The sequence below is a fragment of the Talpa occidentalis genome, unplaced genomic scaffold (genome assembly GCF_014898055.3).
Source record: "Talpa occidentalis isolate TD23 unplaced genomic scaffold, MPIMG_talOcc4v2.1 talOcc4.3, whole genome shotgun sequence".
In the NCBI taxonomy this organism is placed as follows: Eukaryota; Metazoa; Chordata; class Mammalia; order Eulipotyphla; family Talpidae; genus Talpa; species Talpa occidentalis.
Window position 1 is genome coordinate 133,960,716 of NW_023603184.1, and position 12,407 is coordinate 133,973,122.

At 36.8% G+C, this 12,407-nt stretch overlaps 1 non-coding gene across 1 annotated transcript; it reads left to right on the plus strand.

Annotated features, from left to right (window-relative positions):
* Positions 1 to 10,623: 10,623 nt before the first annotated feature.
* Positions 10,624 to 10,730, plus strand: LOC119256383 (U6 spliceosomal RNA). The gene has a single exon (XR_005127724.1). It is a non-coding gene; the product is annotated as a U6 spliceosomal RNA (small nuclear RNA).
* Positions 10,731 to 12,407: the final 1,677 nt, after the last annotated feature.

The following is a 12,407-nucleotide window of genomic DNA, read 5'->3' on the forward strand; positions in this document are numbered from 1 at the left end:
ATGTATAAGCAAAATAGTTACATTTTCAGACATGCAAGTCCCTCAAAGAACATCATTCAAGGTCCTTTCTGAAAACAGCACTTAATTTTATTCATTCCAACAGAATGAAGAAATTCAAGAAACAGGACCACAGAAAGAGTGAAACTAACCCACAAGTGCAATGAGATGGCATCCAGATTATAGCAGCTACATAGGTCTGATGATAAATTAGAAATTGCTAGAAAGAATGATTCAATCAGTTCTTAAAGAACATGGAAAATCTTCATAAGGATTCAATATAAAAGAAAACATGCATTTAGAAATTCTGAAAATAAGCAAAAGCCTTATAAGAAAGTCCTGATCCAAACATGAAATTAATTATCTAATAAAACAGAAAACTCCATTTGATCTTAACACTGAGAATATTTTCCTTCAAAGGAAACAGATACACTAAATAGTATTGTATTTCTTTCTCGACCTAATCATGAACTTCAGTTCTACAAGGAATAAAATTTAAGTAGTCATATTACATAATGTTTTAATTTTTATTATTCTTCCATGGACAGCTCTCACAATCCCAGGAGTCACTCTATGCACCAACGTAAGCACAAACACCCCATTCTAATACATACATGTACATATCATGTACATATGTATGCATATGTGTATATCCCTATACAAATATCCTCTATAAAATCAATGAAGTACCGGACCAAGAGTGGGGGGAAGGGTAATGTAGTAAAATTTGGGTATGCTAATTTCTTAATATTAAATATTGCTTAAAATGAATAGTCCAAAACCAGGCATGTAGTTACAATTCTAAAGTAATATTTAAACTAAAAAGAATAACTTTAAAAATCCAGAAGTGACTAGAAGCTAGCTTATATATGCTAAATTCCTCAGTTTTTCTAGTGGTTCGTATATATAGATGTTACTAAAGTCATTAGATCAAGAAATAATTTCATAGTATATTGAGGTGTTATCAACAGTTTTGAGAAGGTAGGGATGAGAAGAGCACCAGGTACATCTTATTGCCCTATACTCACACTCAATCAAGAAGGGGCATGACCTTTTGGAAGCATTCCTTTTGCGCTGAAGACAAATCCTTCTTGTTAAGCTACTGGGGACTGAGCAGTTCAGTTCTGGGTGGAGATCTGGGTGCTACAGAACCGCATCCCCTAGGTGAATGGCTGCCATTGATACCTCTGAGTTCTTATAATGATGATTCAATAACTGAGGTTTTGTTGTATGGAAACTTCCTCAGTTGTTTGGTAATCATTAGGTAGTTCTTTCTTATACATGTTAAAAATACCAGTGTTAGCACTAGCATAGAAATAATTTCAAATAATTTTCTGATATATTTTTTTGTAATGTACTCTAAACTTACATCCAATTAGGACATATTTGCTCAAACCCTCAAGAACATAAGGCATTCCTTATGCAAAATGAAGCCTTAAAAATGTGTGAAAAATCTCACCTCTCCTAATTACAAATTCTGTTGGATTTATTCTACTACTCTGCATCAGGAAAATCCATCACTTCTTCATCTATAGATGACAAATACAGTGAAATTTTATTAATCCTGTTTTCACTAAACTGAATTGATAATTATTTTCAGAGAATGGGTTGGCATTTTTTGTTGTTTGTATGAATTATAAAATATCTTTAAGTTTTTACAAAAAATGACAATTTCATAAAATATTCATCAATTATAGGCAAGCATAAAAAATACAATTCATCACTTAAAGCATAACACTCAGAAACAGCCACTGCTTCTATCACTCTAGATATCTCTAAGATGAATGGGTGGACGAATGAATGGCTAGACGGACAGAGATAAATAGAAAAATATTTGCATCAATGGATTAAATGTACATACTTGACAGCTTCTTATTACTACAAAGTAATAACTACATGTGAAATTCTTAACGCATTTGTGACAATAATTTTTTAATCCCTTAAAGCTTCTAATTAAAAATTGTTTTGCAGTGAAAGTAACTATCATTAAAGAATGAAATGAAAAATTATGCATCATGTGTGGAACAAGAGGTTAGTACCCAAAAACAACTCAAAATCCAACAACATTCCAGTTAAAAAGTGGGCATAAGAGTTAAATAGACACTTCTCCAAAGATGACTTACAGATGGCCAACAGGCACATGAAAAGATGTTCACTATCTCTTATTAGAGAAAGGCAAATCAAAACAATGACATTAGCACATCACACCTGTGAGAATGGCAATTATGCAAAAGACAAGAAAAAACAAGTAATGGAGATGTGAAGAAAAGGGCCCCATGTGCACTGTTGGTGGGAATGCAAATTGTTGCAGTCTCTATTTAAAAAAAAAAAAAAACAGTATGCAGAGCCCTCAAAAAGTTAAAAGTAGAAATCCCATGCAGTCCTGTTCTGCCTCTCCTAAGTATTTATTTACCCAAAGAATATGAAAATGTAAATCCAAAGAAATAGATGCACCCCCATGTTCACTGCAACAACAATGACCATTGCAAAGATCTGGAAACAACTTAAGTGCTCCTCGACATGAATGGGTAAAATGGTGTATATACACAATGGCACGCTGTTCAGATTTTTTAAATGACATCCTGTCATTTGCAATAACATAGACCTAGAGGGTATCATGCTAGTGAATTAAGACAAGCATCATCTGATTTCATTGATGTGGCACATAAACAAAACAAATGAATAAAAAAAAAAATCTAAGCTTTTAGACTAGAAAACCAAAAAAAAAAAAAAAAAAAAAACCAGCAACCAGAAGAGAAGGGGGATAAGAGGTAGGTAAATCTGGTGAAGAGATCAATTGTATAAGGAAAGATAGAATTAGACTTGCAGTTGATGAACTTAGAGTAGTTTACCTAATTTACACACATGCGATTTCTAATGATGCACACCTGCAACATATTGTTATAAAGCAACGCTAATTCAGTAAAAAATTTAAAGTCATCATAGTCTTCCTTTCCAATTTAACTTTAAACAACCCAAATTAAGTTATTTTGGTTTATAACTTTTGTTTTCATAATACTAAAAATACTGCTAACCAACCGATGTTAAACCTTTGCAAGGAGGGAGGCACTATGATAAGCACTTTTACATGGAAGAGTCACCTCATTCAATGCTTCCCATAAAAAACTGAGTCCTAACAGAGAGGTTAGGTGTCCCAGGTCAAGCAGCTAAGTAACAGCCTGGGTCTGAACCCAGACATTTGGCTTCCAGAGTCTGCACTCTTAACAGTATTCCACACAAAATTCATAAACCCCTCATTACAGTAACCCAATACCAGACGACCAGTGAAACATGTTTTCTCACTTGAATTTTCAGGTCTTAAACTCATGACAATATACTGCCATATTCAGGGAATAATAATTACGAATCTATGAGCTCTCAGGCATTGTCTTAGGACAAAGAATTCTTTTTCAAAATGAACAAGAAATGCTTTTGTGAGGGGTTTTATCACAAAATAATAAAATAATGACCAAAGAAAACTTCTTTGACTGGAGAACGAATTGAGGTTTACTCCTTGCCTGTCCTTATATACACCCAACTTGTAAATATACATTTTTCTATTTTCTATCCCATTCTGTAGTCTGCCTCTTTTTCTCATATTATAGGTATTTCCCATGTCATAAAATATTATCTTAAAAATTCTTAGCTATTTGAATGTAATTTTAATAGGTACATTCTAGCATATGGTTGAGCTATAGGGTATTTTACTTATTCCTCAACTGTTTAATGGTTATTCTGTGCAATTTTCTCTAATATAAAACAGTATTTTTAACAAACCTTTGGAAAACCTTAAAGGAGAAATAAAATGAATCAACTTTTTCAAATATTCTAGACCAAGAAGAGAATGAGAATTTATTCAAGTAGAGTCTCTGGTGTTTAGAATCCCAAATTTTCTCAATATGACTTTCAAGCCTATTGTCCTTTCTATTTTTTACCCTGTATGAAGTGATGAGTTCATATTATTTTTCTAAATGTCTTCCCTTTATAATGTATTATTTTCTCTATTTCTTTCCCCTTTCTTATTGTTTACCTGTATGAAGGGCACCTCTTACAGTGAAAATAGTCAATTAGAAAATACCCCAAATTTCTGGGAAAAGCCACTCTTAATCTTTCTCATTAGTTTACTATCTCTTGTATTCCAATTAGCACTGGAAGATTCACACAGCACCAGTCTGTGTCTAAAATGAGAGTTTACCATCATCACTGAATTAAATTCCAAGCTTTGGTTTAGAAAATTCACAAACTTCCAGCTGAGGTCTGATTCTCTTAAACTGATGTGATATAAATGGCTTTGGTTGTTTTCTTTCCCTTAGCAGAGGGAAATAGTTCAGTGGCTTAATTTTTCATGCTTTCATGAATTTAAAAATAAATAAATTAAAATTATCCAAAGGCAATAAATTATTCATCATGTTGTTTAGCCTTAAATCCCTGGCTATTTTTTTCCCTATCATTTCCACATATACTTTTTCCCTGCTCCATAATACTTCAGATACCAGCTAATAAATATGTGTGCCTGTGTTTTGATCAGTGGTTTTAATCGCAAGAATGTTTATCAAATCCAAGGGACTAATTATTATAAGCTTTCTACTGCACTGAGGAGCATTTTGCTGGGAACTGAATATTAAAAATGCAAAATCTCTCCCTCTCTATGCAAGATGTAAACTGATTTATTCTCACGAGAAAAGACAGTATAAGCTGAAAGAAAATTGGCAAAAGCAAGCAAAATGTAGCCTAATTGGCTTCCTTGAATCCATTTTTATTTCCTTCTTAATAAAGAGTTGGAGGAGAAGCCACTTAAAGTAGATTTCACAAAAAGGAAGTCAAACAGAAACATATGATACTAAAAATGCTTTTGGAATTCTGTCTAGTGTATTTTGGGGCTGGCCATTATAGCTAATGTTTAAATTAAAACTAATGTTTAAATACAGAGCATGACTTCTCATGTATAAAAATGCATCATTCTCGGGTCAGTTAGTCTAGAACATTTGCACCAAAACTATTGCCAGAGAAAATATAAAATTGACACCGGAGGGCCTCCCCTGGTGGCGCAGCGGTTGAGCGCTGGGCTGCGAGCCGGCGAGGGTCCACAAAAAAAAAAAATTGACACGGGAAAAATGTCAGTAATATCAATCTTGTTTAAAAGATATGTTCAAAGGACACTAATCGACTCCTGGCCTAATAAAATCATGGATAAACACGGTCACATGTTGAGGAAACATTTGTATTTGACAACATTGGGCCATTTTTGAGGGTATAATATGCACTTTTATAGGAGCGAGCTCTCGGACAATTCTGTCCAGGAGTTTTGAGAGTATTTCCAGGACCCTGGGATATACACAGAGGGGGCATGAATGACATGGGGGTGGGGATAGGTAGAAGGCTAAACACATCTCCCCTACCTTTTTAACCAAAATTGCTCAGCATTTACCTTGTAGATGTGGGGGAGAGGCGGGAGGGACCTAAAATTTCATTTTAGAGATGAGAAATCAAGTTATTTAGTCCGACTGCCTCATCTTATAGGCTGTGTTTACCCACCCTGCAATTATTTGGTAGCACAATCAGTTGTACTACCCAAAGCTTTTACAAAACCCAAAACTATTTCCTTTTCTTTAATGATACTACTCACATAATCTCAAAAATCAACACTAGATTGAAAGTTTCTAAAACTCAGGTTATTTTTAACCAACTTCCTTTCTCACAATTTTCTAAATATAATTAGAAAGTCAAGCTCGCAAGGAATTTTCAGAGGGCAAGGTGTCATTCCAGGACTCTTTTTCTATGCTTCAGGAACCACTACCAGGTGTACCAGGTGGAAGCTAAGTATTAAACTTGTCAAGCCTTATTGTCTGCCCTTTTTTAAGCAACAATAGTGTGATACCAATATATCAAAATAACAAGATACCATTTTACATCTATTAGACCAGCAAAGAAAAATTTGCTATCAGGTGTTGGTGATAAAATGGGGAGGACAAGAAAACTCGAGCAATGCTCATGCTTTTATTTAGCCTTTGAAAACAGCTTGGTTAATCCTATTAGCTAGAGCTACTACTTCTCATTCTATGAGCCTAAGTATCTCACAGGAAACCTATAGGAGGATGCTCATGTGGCATTACTTCTGGAAGTGGAACACTGGGGATAGTGTCCCTCCCAGGAAAAGGAATGGAGGGTGGCCTGCTGCCCATATAAGAAGGTTAGACGTTGCCTCTCCATCCACAGCTCTTCTAGGCTCATTATAAGAGAAGGGACGAGACGGCAAACTGCAAGGCTGGAGAGAGAAACAGTGAACGCAGGAAGCTGTGACTTACCAGAGCAAAGAGGTGAAACCGCAGGAGTAACCTTCTTGGGAAAGGAATCCTAGTGGATGAGTTGCTGGAGGCTGAATGCAGAAAATTCATGGAGGGATCCAGACACAGAGGGCGCCCACAATATTGCGAGAGCTGCCTCCAGGATCTCGGGCAGACTCCTACAGTAACTATACAGTAAATATCGGAGAAAAATAACCCCAAGCTTCTGACGGAGGAAAGGGAAAAAGAAACCATCTTGAAATTACTGAGCAGACGCTGCTCTTCTTTATAAAGCCCGCGCTCAGGGGAAATTAATTAACCAGCGTCTCACCAGGTGGGTGTTATCAGAGGCTAAGTGACCTGGGGAGGGGAAATATCCACCTCCAGCTGGCAAGAGCTACCCCATCCCACTTGGGGGGTAGGGTGGACAGGAGAAACCAACAGAAATTCTTGTGACGTTCATAGACTCACTAAAAGACTAAGATCTAATCGTAGCACTATAAAGTGATTCCCAACCCCATGTCAGCACCAAGTTACTAAAGGTCAGTTTCGGCAGGTCTTTATACCAGGTTCATCATGTCCAGCTATCAGGAGAAAAATACCAAAAGACATTTAAAAAAAAAAAAATCATTGGATGAACCAGGAAAAGCATCAAAATCAGACATAGTAAGTATTTTGGAATTTTCAGGCCATGAATTTCAAACAACATCACTGATATGCCAAGGGCTCAGAGAGATAAAATAGCATGTAAGAAGGGATGAATGATGTAAGCAGAGATAGAGGAATCCTAAGTAAGAACAAAACAAAATGCTGGAGATAAAAAAATACTGTAATAGAAGCAAATAATGCCCTTCTTAGGCTTATTAGAAAATAGGACACTAAGAAAGACTCTCGAGTTATAGGATATATCAATAAAACCCTTGAAAACGGAAATGCAAACAAGCTGAAGAAAATAGAACAAAATAGGGGCCTCCCTGGTGGCGCAAAGGGTTAAAACGCAGCACTATGAAGCTATCAACAGCCACTGCAGCAGGAGTTCGATGCCCTTCCCGGGCCAGGGAGGTAACCCAATGGCTCCACAGACCTCTCCTCTCCGGTCCCTTTCTCCCCTCAGCAGTGCATTTCAGGCAATCTGTCTGTTCTGCTCCCCACTCTGTCTCTGGTGAATCCTCTCATAACCTCCCACACACCCCTCTGTCCTGTACCCCAGTTCCTGTGTGAATAAATAAATCTTTGTGGGGGAAGAAAATAAAACAAAATAATTAAGGAATGTGGTACAGCTGGAAAAGATAGAACAGACATGTAATGGGAATACCAGATGAAGAAGAGAAAGGAGTAGAAGAAAATATTTGAAACAATACTGAGATTTTCCCCCAAATTAATATCAGAACCAGAGATCCAAAAACTCAGCAAACAGGATAAATGTAAAAAGAAAACAAAAACAGAAACTACTACACCCTAGACATATTTTCAAACCATAGAAAATCAAACATAAAGAAAAAATTTGAAAGAGACCAGAGGAATAATTACAATACCAATAGAGGAACAAAGATAAGAATTATATATCTGACTTCTCCCCACAAATCATGCAAGCAAGAGGAGAGTAGAATAAATTATTTAAAGTGTTAAAGGAAGAAAAACCCACCAAACTAGAATTCAATACGCTGCCAAATTCTCTTTCAAAAGTGAAGGAGAAACAGACTTTCTCAGACAAAAAAAAAAAAAAAATTAAGGGAATTATTGCTAGTAGATCTGCTTTGTAAGGAATGTTAAAAACAGTGCTTTAACGGGCCTCCCTGGTGGCGCAAGGGGTTAAGACGCAACCTATGAAGCTTCCCAAACTTTGAAGGTTCCACAGCCTCTGTGACACGAGCTCAATCCCTGGCCCGGGAGCTGCCCACATTGTGCAGCAGACCTCTCCTGTCTGACCCCCTGTTCCCCTCAGCAGTGTGTTTCGGTAGATCTGCCTGTTCAGTTCCCCACTTTGGCTCTGGTGAGTCCTCTCACCACAGCGCCTCTGGCCTGTACCCCAGTTCTTGTATGTATGCATGAATGTATAAATCTTAAAAAAAAATACAGTGTTTTAAGGGCCTCCCCTGAGGCTTAAGGGGTTAAGTCTCAGCACTATGAAGCAATCCTTGCAACTGCAGCATGAGTTAGGGAGGTGACCCTTATGGCACAGCAGACCTCTCCTATCTGTCCAGCTGCTCCCCTCAGCAGTGTATTTCAGTGGATCTGCTGTTCTGCTCCCCACTCTCTCTCTGGTGAATCCTCTCACCCTCCAACACCCCAGCTCTTGTATGCATAAATAAATATTTTTTTTTAAAAAAGCAGTGCTTTAAAGAGAAGTAATATATTTCAGAAACTGAAATCTACATAAAGGAGAGCTCTGAAGAATAAATGAAAGTAAAATTTAAAAATTTTCATATTCTTAATTGATCTAATAGATAACAGATTGTTCAAAATAATACCAATAATGCATTCGATTGTGAATATGTTATGTATAATAAATATGTCTGTGAAATGAATGATACCAAATACACAAGAGGTGGGATAAAGAAATTGGAGGCTTTTTTTTTTTCCATTATAAGGTGTTCATATTACCCATGAATCTGAATGTGTAAAGTAGATTTGGATTGGCTATAACTGTATATTGCAAACTCTTAAGGTAGCCACTAAAGAGTATAAAAAACGAAATCTTAACTGATATGCTAAGAAAAGGGAGAAATATCAAGATTATTCATAAAATGAAATATTTTATAGCAGTCAAATCAATGAACTAGAGCTATGTGTATCAATACAAATAACAGAGTAATCATGGGCAAATTACATAATCTTTTTGTCCTTCAGTTCATGAAATAGTGATAATGATAATGTAACTGTCTCATAGGGTTGTTGTGGGCATTGAATGAGTTGAGAAATGTAAGTAGCTTAGAACATGCTGATTTGCAAAAGGCCTTTGAAAGTGTGTGCTCTTGCTATAATATAGGTATATCCAAGGAACAATGTTACAGTGTTGAATGGAAAAGCCAAGTAGTAGCTGCTTCCAAAGTATCATCCCGACTTTCTATAGTCTAGGCAGATATTACTCATCAGGATTTTCGAATGAGAAATTGAAATTCTCAAAAATTCCCCAAATCATGATTTAATATATGGTTTTCCTAAACTTTTTATATTTTTAAAATAATTGTAACCAAAAGTGAATCATTTCTATATGAGAGGGTTAGCCTAAATATATCCAGCAAGTAATCATCGTAATAATAAACCTTGTGCTTTTTACTGCCATTGTAGTTATTCACGTGTTTTATTAGCTCTGAGTGACAAATATATTTCAGTGATATATAGTAATCTGTACCTATTAGAAACAGAAAATATTGATAATAGAAAATATTTTAAAATATATTAACTTTTAAAATGCCAATAAAAGTCATTTCTAATAAAAGACAATTAATATTCCATATATAGAAAAAATTGTTTTCATTTTGTGTTGATACTGGACAAATCTTAAAAGTGTGCATAAAAGCATCTTCAAGTTGGAGTCAGAGTACTTTATTAAATTGGAACATCCTTTGTTTCCAAGGAAAATATTTTGTCTGCAAATGTTTATTTACAATAAACTGTGAGTCGTAACAAATATTCAACCATGGAAAAATTCTATGAATATTTTTGGGCAATATAGTAAAGGGACAATGTTTTAAGGATTTAAAATTTTCCTTTATTAGAAGGAAAATTCTGAGCCACATTTATACATTTGCCTTCTTCATAATGTACTTAAAAGGTACAGTCTGGCCTCATTTTGCTTCTTGTAGTCTTTTCCTAGCTTTATATTTTCTGATAGTAATCATGAACCAGTTAATGATTAAAGTACTTGATTCAGTCATGTTGACTTGTTTCTCTTGATTTCTTGATTTTAAATTTTTTGATTAAGTGCCATTAGTTAGTCCACCTACTAATGTTTGAGAAATATTTATGCCATGAGAAATCTATCCATGTTTTATTATACTATAAAGTACAACCAGAAGCAAATTTTAAGGCTTATGATGAAGAGAAAATAAATTCAGACTCCTGAACATTAAGACCTAAATATGTGTTCCCATTTCATTCTCTTTATATAGAAAAATAGGTTGCTGATTAAAATAATCAACAAAATAAACAGCTACCTGGAGAGCTGCATTCATGTTCTCAAAAAAATCTAGTTTCTGCATCAGTCCTTAACTTTGAACAGTTAGTTAGAAAAGGTTGCTGACCCTGTAGCCTAAGCTTCTGACTTCTGGGCCCTAAATTTTCTCTTCCTTCCTATCTCCTTCTGGCTCTTGTTATCTGATGCCAAATAGAAGGGACCATGCTTGATTCAGCAGCACACATACTAAAATTGGAACGACACAGAGAAGATTAGCATGGCCCCAGCGCAAGGATGACACGAAAATTCATGAAGCGTTGCATATTTTTAAAACACAACACAACAAAACAAAAACAAACTGACAATTATAAACCAGAGACATCCTGCAGGGGAAGAGGAGGGAGAGGCATCAGAGGGCAAGAGGAGGAGCACAGGGGACTGTGGTGATGGTGCACGGGTGCAGTGGGGAAGGAAACTCTATGGGGACTACACCTGAGGGGGAGAAGCAAACATTGTTTAAAAATGAGTAATAATGTTAAAAATATATAAATAAAAAGAAAAATACAACCTAGCCACAAAATGCAAAAAAAAAAAAAGGGGGGTCATTCCTCCCAAATGCAACTGATAAGGCTCATTATCATCCTGATCAAAGTGACACCATGTGGAAATTATTTGGCTATTTATCCAAATGCCATGGACTAAGTGGATTGCCATCTGCACAGGGAATTTCACAGACTGTTGCTCTCACTTTGGCATTTCAACAATGCCAGTAGCTGCTACTGTGGCATAAATGGGCTTCGCCAGTTACATACACAAACTTTCAATTAAAAAAATTCTTCAACTTTTAAAAATTGTTCCCCACGTGGCAAAGACATTTGCCTAACAGTGCCTGTCATATGCTCTTCCCACTTCTGACTTCAACTCAACATTTACAAGTAACACTTATAATTAAAGTTATTGGCGAGCCCAGGCCTGTGTGGTCTCTGCCCTAACTCTGAGGCAGGTGCACTGAGACACTTATGATGATGCAGGACTGAGGAAAACGCATCCAGGCATTGCCTCATCAAACACAGACAGCCTGAATTAAGGTAAGAAGATACGTTCAGTCCCTGACTCTGGAGTTCTGTAGATGGTGCTAACTAAAACTCTCGAGTAGCCACTTTTTTCAAAAGATTTATTTATTTATTTATTTATACAAGAACTGGGGTGCAAGCCAGAGGTGCGGGGGGTGAGAGGATCCACCAGAGACAGTGTGATCCTGTTCATTATTGCATTTACAGTGTCTGGAACAATGTTTGACATATGCTAGGTGCTGAGATATTTGAAAACAGGCAGATCTACTGAAGTACACTGCTGAGGGAAGCAGCGGGCAAGGCAGGAGAGGTCTGCTGCACAATGTGGGTTGCTCCCTGGCAGGTCAGGGATCAAACTTGTGCTGCAGTGTCTGGTGATAGCTTGATAGTGCTGTCTTTAACCCTATGCCACCAGGGAGGCCCTGAGCAGCTATTTTTCAATAGCACGAGACTTCTATACTTTGAGAGACCCTGTCTCATCCTCACCTTTCACTTGCATGGACAGATAGCATATTCCAGAATATAACCAGGCCCCAGCAAATGTGGTGGGGAAAGGACAATGAGGAGGGAGCTCTGGAACTCAACCCTGCACCTATTTCCAAGAAAAGTGCTACACATGGAGGTGCAGAGGACAGAGGGCTGCTGGCCATCCCTGCTGGAGAACTCTGTTTTAATCCACTGGTGTAGAGTACTTCAGGGAGGAAACTGGGTCTAAGGAAATGTGGCACTGCATAAAGCTGAACTGAATTAGAAGAAAGTCTAAGGATGTGGCCAAGAAGGAGGTTTAAGATATAAAGTAAATGTAATTTATGGATGAAAGAGTGTTGGAGGGTGAACCAAGAGCATACCTGGTGGCGGTGGAGATAAAAGGAATTTGGGGAAGACAATGGTGATTCCAGTTGGATTGGGAAGGTGGAGGATTTTGGAGAGATG